The sequence below is a fragment of the Lytechinus pictus genome, chromosome 1, assembly GCF_037042905.1.
Source record: "Lytechinus pictus isolate F3 Inbred chromosome 1, Lp3.0, whole genome shotgun sequence".
In the NCBI taxonomy this organism is placed as follows: domain Eukaryota; kingdom Metazoa; phylum Echinodermata; class Echinoidea; order Temnopleuroida; family Toxopneustidae; genus Lytechinus; species Lytechinus pictus.
Window position 1 is genome coordinate 24,991,506 of NC_087245.1, and position 7,022 is coordinate 24,998,527.

Sequence of the window (7,022 nt, forward strand, 5' to 3'; positions counted from 1 at the left end):
CACCAAATGAATAATACGGGAGCCGCAAGGGCGAGCTGAAAAATGTTAACCTCCTGAGATGGTACTGGACTCATTGGATTGTATTCACGAACCCATGGCCATTGGAACAATTTTTTACAGGGGGTGCTGATGTAAATTTGACAAGCGGGGTTCGATCACTTCAAAAATGAACGTAAAAGGGTGTCATGACAGCGCCCCGGGAAAATCTTGGCCGGGTGCATGCTTCAGCACCCCCGCTTCCTAGGGTCATGCATGAACAGGATGGGTATATAACTAAACAATGGATGGGAGCGCGTAGCGCGAGCTGAAATTTAATAATATATCTCGAATCACGAGAAAAATAATTTGTGCATTGACTTGAACACTTGATTTTTAAACCCTATGTTATCCTATTGAACAGATCTTGTTATTTATCTCAATCAAAAGCCACTGCGAGCGCGAGCAAAATTTCGAATTTTATCTAGTGACCTGAAAAAAATTAGTATATTAATAATGACTTAATGAGAAAATTTTCAAAATTTGAAGAATATGCAAAGATAATGCTGTTTTGGGGGCACTTTACAGCTTAGTAAGATTTTTTTTTTCGAGTTTTCGAAATTTCTGGGGGGATAAGACCTTGACTGGAGGTGCCCCCGTGCCCCCCCCCCCCCTCCCCCGGATGCCACCACCAGGGCCCTGGGAACGATTTTTTTTTCACTGGGGTGCTGATGTAACTTTGAAAAGCAAAAAAAAGAAAAGGTTTTCACTACAAAATGGAGGTCAAATTGGCCCTGATAAATATGAAAAGAAAAAAAATGAGTTTCACTAAAAAAATGAAGGTCATTTTGGTTATTTTTTTCCTTTTTACATCCCTCCCAGAATACCTTGGGTGCTGCCTGAAAAATAATACACGCAGTCCCCCCCCCCCCCCAACAGGCGCGAATCCAGAATTTTGCACCCGCGGGGCGACGTAATTTTGGCGCCCCTGTGAACTTTTCGGAAAATGGCGCCCCCCCCCCCCCCCCGACAGGCAAATAAAGGTGCCTTAAAATTTTTGATATTCCGACCTAAAATTTTGAAAGTCTAAAATAAAAGCATTTTTGGTATTCAAGAACAGGATGGGTATCTATCTCAACATTATTTTTATTCGCGCGCAAAGTGCGAGCTGAAATTTTTTTATATTCTGACCGAGAATTTGGACATTCTAAGCATAATGTTGGTAGTCATGAACAGAATGAGTACCTAACAAAACGAAGCGCGAGCTTAAAATTTTAGAATTTCCGACCCAAAACTAGACTTTCCTAAGCACTTTTCGTAACCATGAACATGATCGTCACCTATCAATTGATGCAAGCGTAAAGGGCGAGATGGAAATCTTTTATATTCCGACCTAAAATTTGAAAAGTCTAAAAACACTTTTGGTATTCAAGAACAGGATGGATATGATCTAAATAATTGATGCGAGCGCGTAGCGCAAGCTGAAAATTTTGATATTCTGACCTAGAATTTGGACATTCTAAGCATATTTTGGTAATCATGAACAGGATGAGTATATAGCAAAACATTGTATGAAGCGCGAGCTGAAATTTTTGATATTTCGACCCAAAGTTGGACATTCTAAGCACTTTTCTAACCATGAACAGGATCGTCACCTATCAATTGATGCGAGCACAAAGGGCGAGATGATTTTTTTGTATATTCTGACCTAAAATTGTTTGCTTTCTAAGCACTATTGGTAATCATGAACAGGATGGTTATCTAACAAATTATATGCGAGCGCGAAGCGCGGGCTAAAAATTGTTGATATTCTGACCATAAATATGGAAAGTCTATAATCACTATTGGTAATCAAGAACAGGATGGGCATCTAACTATGCATTTGAGTGCAAGCGCGGGCGCCAAAGTCATGTAAAACATGAATTTGGCGCCCCCCGGTCGAACATCGAATTGGCGCCCCAAAGGTCGAATATAAATTTGGCGCCCCATCCCTAGGTTGAAAATGAATTTGGTGCCCCAGGAAAAATATCGAATTGGCGCCCCAAAGGTCATATATGAATTTGGGGCCCCCTCCCTATAGGTTGAAAAAACTTGGGCACCTAAGGCAGAACATCAATTCGGCGCCCCCCCCCCTTCCTAGGTTGAAGAGTAATTCGGCGCCCCAATGTCGAACTTCAATTGGGCGCCCCCTATTTCAAACATCAATTCGGCGCTCCCTATAATATGTCGAACACCAATTCGGCGCTCCTAGGTAGAACATAAATTTGGCGCCCCCTATATCAAACTCTAATTCAACCTATGTCGAACATGAATTCGGTGCCCCTAGGTAGAACATAAATTCAGCGCCCCTAGGTCGAACATCAATAATTTGATGCCCCTAGTTTGAACATAAATTCGGCGCCCCTTGGTAGAACATCAATTTGGTGCCCCCTATATCAAACTCTAATTCGGCGCCCCCTATATCAAACTGTAATTCGGCGCCCCTATATGTCGTACTTCATTTCGCTCCCCCTCCCTATGTCGATCCTCACTTTGGCGCCATCCTAGACCGAACATAAATTCGCCGACCCCTATATCAAACTCTAATTCGGCGCCCCTATGTGGCTATGTCGAACTTCTATTCGGCACCCCCCCCCCCTTCTTTTTCTTCTTCTCTCTTTCTTTCCCCTTTTTTTTCTCTTTCTCTTCTCCTTTTCCTCCCCTTTTCTTTCCCCTCTTTTCTTCTTCTTTTTGGCGCCCCCCTTTTCTCCTACACAGGGGGGCGGGGGCGGGCCCCGAAAGGCCCCCCACAATACACGCATGCCCAAGGAAATTCCTGGGTTTGCCGCTTCCCAGGGCCGTGGCCTCCACTGGCATTTATAGAAGCAAGTTTCATAAAGTTCATATCGAAATTAGCTATTTATGAAAGTATGAAAAGTCTCAACTTATGGCGATTAAAAATGGCGGGTTTACTTAGTAATACAACTCTTAACATAAAATTCATATGTCCTCCTTAATCGCTGAATATGCTGCTCATCTGTATAATGTCTCAATTCAACATGATGTTACGTTTTAAACGTTTTGATACTTTTACTGTACCCATTCATCGATTTTTTTTCCCCACACATTGAAAGTGTCCCGCTTTATATAAAGAAGTTATAAGACCGCTATTATATACAAAAGAATTATTCATCCTCACCTCGATTTTTGTGCCACCGATTGAATGAAACACAATTGCACAAAATTAATAACACATTATTATGGTATATACATCCTCGATATCTAAAGCTTCAAATACCTCAAATAAATAACCTGTTTATTAAGATCCAAAATGTTCAGTCTGTTAAAATGTAATTGGAATTAACACCCTCTCCTTTTGCAGGGACAGTAGAACCAGGGGGCAGGGGACACTTCCCTCCACAATGTCTCCAATAGGAAAATATTCTCTTTTTTTTTTTCAAAATGAACTTTGCACTTTGTGATGTAACACGTTCTTTAATCTGCGCATTTTCGCCCTAAAGTCGATTTTCTTTATTTGTTATTTATTTCAGATGGCGAAATATTTCTTTCTTTTTTCATTCACTTTTCTTTTTTCGCCTCTGAAGGGCCACGTATAGGCTTACAGTCACTAGCGTACCTAAGGAAGGCAGGGGGCAGACTGCCCCCCCCCCCCCCTGACGAGTCACAAGCAAAAAAAAAAGGAAGCGAAAAAAGGGGAAAAAAGAAAGAGAAAAAGGGGGAAGGGTAAAAAGAAAAAAAAAGTTTAAGAGAAAGGGGAAAACAAAAACTGGACTGCAGACTGTCGGAAAAAATTATGAACTGTCGGGAACACGGGGCTGTTCCAACTGAATCGGTTTTTTAGTTCCACCATCTTTGTCGCTAAATATAAATTAAACTGTACACTTTTATCGGTAAATTGTGATTTTTTACGAAATGCGACTTTTAGAGCGCTCTGTACCGATAGTGAGGACGGATTGGGCTGACCAGGGACAGGAAAAGGTAGAGAACAACTTTTAGGTAATATAATTATAACAATACACGCTCGCATCAATTTTTAGGTTAGATACATAAGATAAATGTCTAGTTTTCAGGTTGAAATATCAAAAATTTTCAGCTCGCACTTCGCGCTCGCGTCAATTGATTAGTTAGAAACCATTTTGTTCACGGTTACAAAAAGTGCTTATAATATCCAGTTCTTAAACCGGAATATCAAAAAATTTTGCTCGTGCTTCGCGCTCACATATATAACTGTTTAGGTATATCCATCCTGTTCATAATTAAATGAAGTGCTTAGAATGTCCGGTTTTCAGGTCGGAATATAAAAAATGAAAATATCAAAAATATATCATTAGAAACCAATTTGTTCACGGTTACAAAAATTGCTTAGAATATCAAGTTCTTAGGTCGGAATATCAAAATTTTCAGCTCGAGCTTCGCACTCGCATAATATTCCATCCTGTTCATAATGAAATGAAGTGCTAAGAATGTAAAGTTTCAGGTCGAAATATCAAAAAATTTCAGTTCGCGCTTCGCGCTCACACCAATTAATTGTTTTTAACTATCATCTCGTTCATAGTTTAAAAAAAAAAGGTGCTTAGAATAATCCAGTTTTCAGGAGGGAATATCTCAGATTTTCAGCTCGCTCTTCGCGCTCGCATAAATTAATTATTCAGTTAGAAACCAATTTGTTCATGGTTACTAAAAGTGCTTAGAATATCCAGTTCTTAAGTCGGAATAACAAGTTTTAGCTCGCGCTTCGCGCCCGCACAACTGTTTAGATACCCATCCTGTAAAACTGCTTAGAATGTCTAGTGTCCAGTTAGGAATATCAAAATTTTTAGCTCGCACAATTTATAAAGGAATATACCCTTCATATTCATAATTAAGTGCACAAAATGTATCGTTTTAGGTCTAAATTTTTAGAAAAATTCAGCTCGCGCTTCGCGCTCGCAATTATTATTTTTATAAGGCTAAATAATAAATGAAATTTGTTTCGCTCGCTCGAAAATCAAAAACTGTGAAGTTCATATTTGGGCAATGATTATAAGCCCCCCTTGAAAAAAATTGTGCCTATACGTCCATGTCTACTACCCCCCCCCCCCCCCCCACCTTGCTCATCCTTGTCGCTTGCCCCCCCTGACGAAATATGCCAGGTAAGCCACTGCTTACAGTATTTCCCCAAATTCAGACGAGCCAAAAGACAGGGGAAAAAATGAAGGAAACCGTTCGGGAGGGGGGGGTTACGGGGTGTATCCGCACCCTTGGATACGCGCCTGCAAGTGTTGCTTTTTTTACCGTCGACTGAAATCCGATCTCCCAGCTTTCATAAAATGCATCCAACATCTTCCTAAGTTCGTTTTTTCCTAAAATTAGGGGCGCCATATTGATCTTAAACTTGAGGGACGCCAAATCGCCCGGAAAGCAAGGGGGCTTCAAAAATAGTTTTAAAGTTATATAGGGACGCAAAAATAAGAGGTTGTGGAGCGTGTTTGATCATAACCTTATCCCGGAACCTTATAGTGGCGCCAAATCGATAAGTAATTAAGGTTGGGGCGCTATATTCATGATATAGATTTAAGTATTGGGGTGTCCCATTTACTCATAAGGGTTGGGCGTTGATTTCTTGTTTTCATAATATTGTCTCCGAGTGAGATCATGACTTGATCAGATTAGTGCTTAAAATGTCATCTCCAATCATTTTAGCACGAGCTTCACTTGAAAGAATATGTTTAAAAGGTCCCATTCAGGACTGCATACATGTAATGTAAAATAAGCTCGCGCTTTGCGCTCGTGTTATTTAATTAGTGAGGTCACCTATCCTCCTCGAATTTCTGCACACGATCCTTTTGCATAATCATTTTCGGGTCAGTGTGTGAAAACAATTGAATTCAGCTCGTGCTTCGCGCTTGCATTAATTGCATATTGAGACCTGCTCATGGTCCCATTTGGATGTAGGTGGAGCAATATTGTCAGCGGAGCAAATATCGGCGAAACAAATTTTACAAAAAGTGCTTAGAATATCTGATCGCCGAGATGAAAATATTTTTCCGCCCCGGGCCCCTATAGCTATTATAGCGAAAGCTGGACCCTTCCCTGATGGTAAAGAAATGTCAGCTCATCGCGCTCACATAATTTTACTACAGAGCCTACTCTGATGAGAAGTTAAAGTAAAGTAAATCCCCACAGTGCTTTAATTACGGTTTTCTGTAGTTCGCCTCTATTCTTTTCAAAAAGTGGTATATTTATATTACAACATATTCATGGATATTTTTTCATGAACAAAAGTGATCTTCGCGATTGCCCTTTTTTCACGTGGCTATGCAATGAGATAATTCAACATGCATTTAAGGCACCTATGTTTGCCTGGCGGGGCCCCCCCGCCCCCCCCCCCCCGGCATTTTCTGAAAAGTTCACAGGGGCGCAAACATTAGGTCGGGCCCCCGGGTGCAAAATCCTGGATATATATAAATGCGCCTGTTGTTATCACTGAATGAAGCCAATTAAATTGATACGTGAAACTATAAGAGATCGAGATAATTACATTTATTTATGTATTGATATGTGTATTGTGTGAGGGTGTGGATGTGTGATCACAAAAAGAAAATATGATATTAGGGGCGGATCCAGGATATTTCGAAAGGGGGGCACATTTTTCCAAGGGAAATTTAATTGACAAGAAAAATTAAAAGGTCCTCATTTTCAATGGGGGGGGGGGGCAGTGTTAGAACGACATATTTACATTTTTTTTATTATGCCTCTCAAAGGGATGATCCGCCAGCTAGTGATGATAACGTAAGTGACAGATTCAGAATTTTTAGAGACATGCATGTTGGGGGCACAATTAATAGCAAATTTGAAAAGAGATGGGGTGCGCACTATTTTTGTAAGGATAAAAGATAAAGATAACAATTTTTTCAGATTTAGCTATATTAGCATTGGGCAATTTTCAAATCGTAGAAGGGCGCACTTCCCTCTCGCCCCCCCCCCCCCCCCCCCCTCCCCCATGCACCTGGATCCGCCATTGCCACTGACACTGTTTCATCGTGCTTGCGCCTCGAGTACTTTAC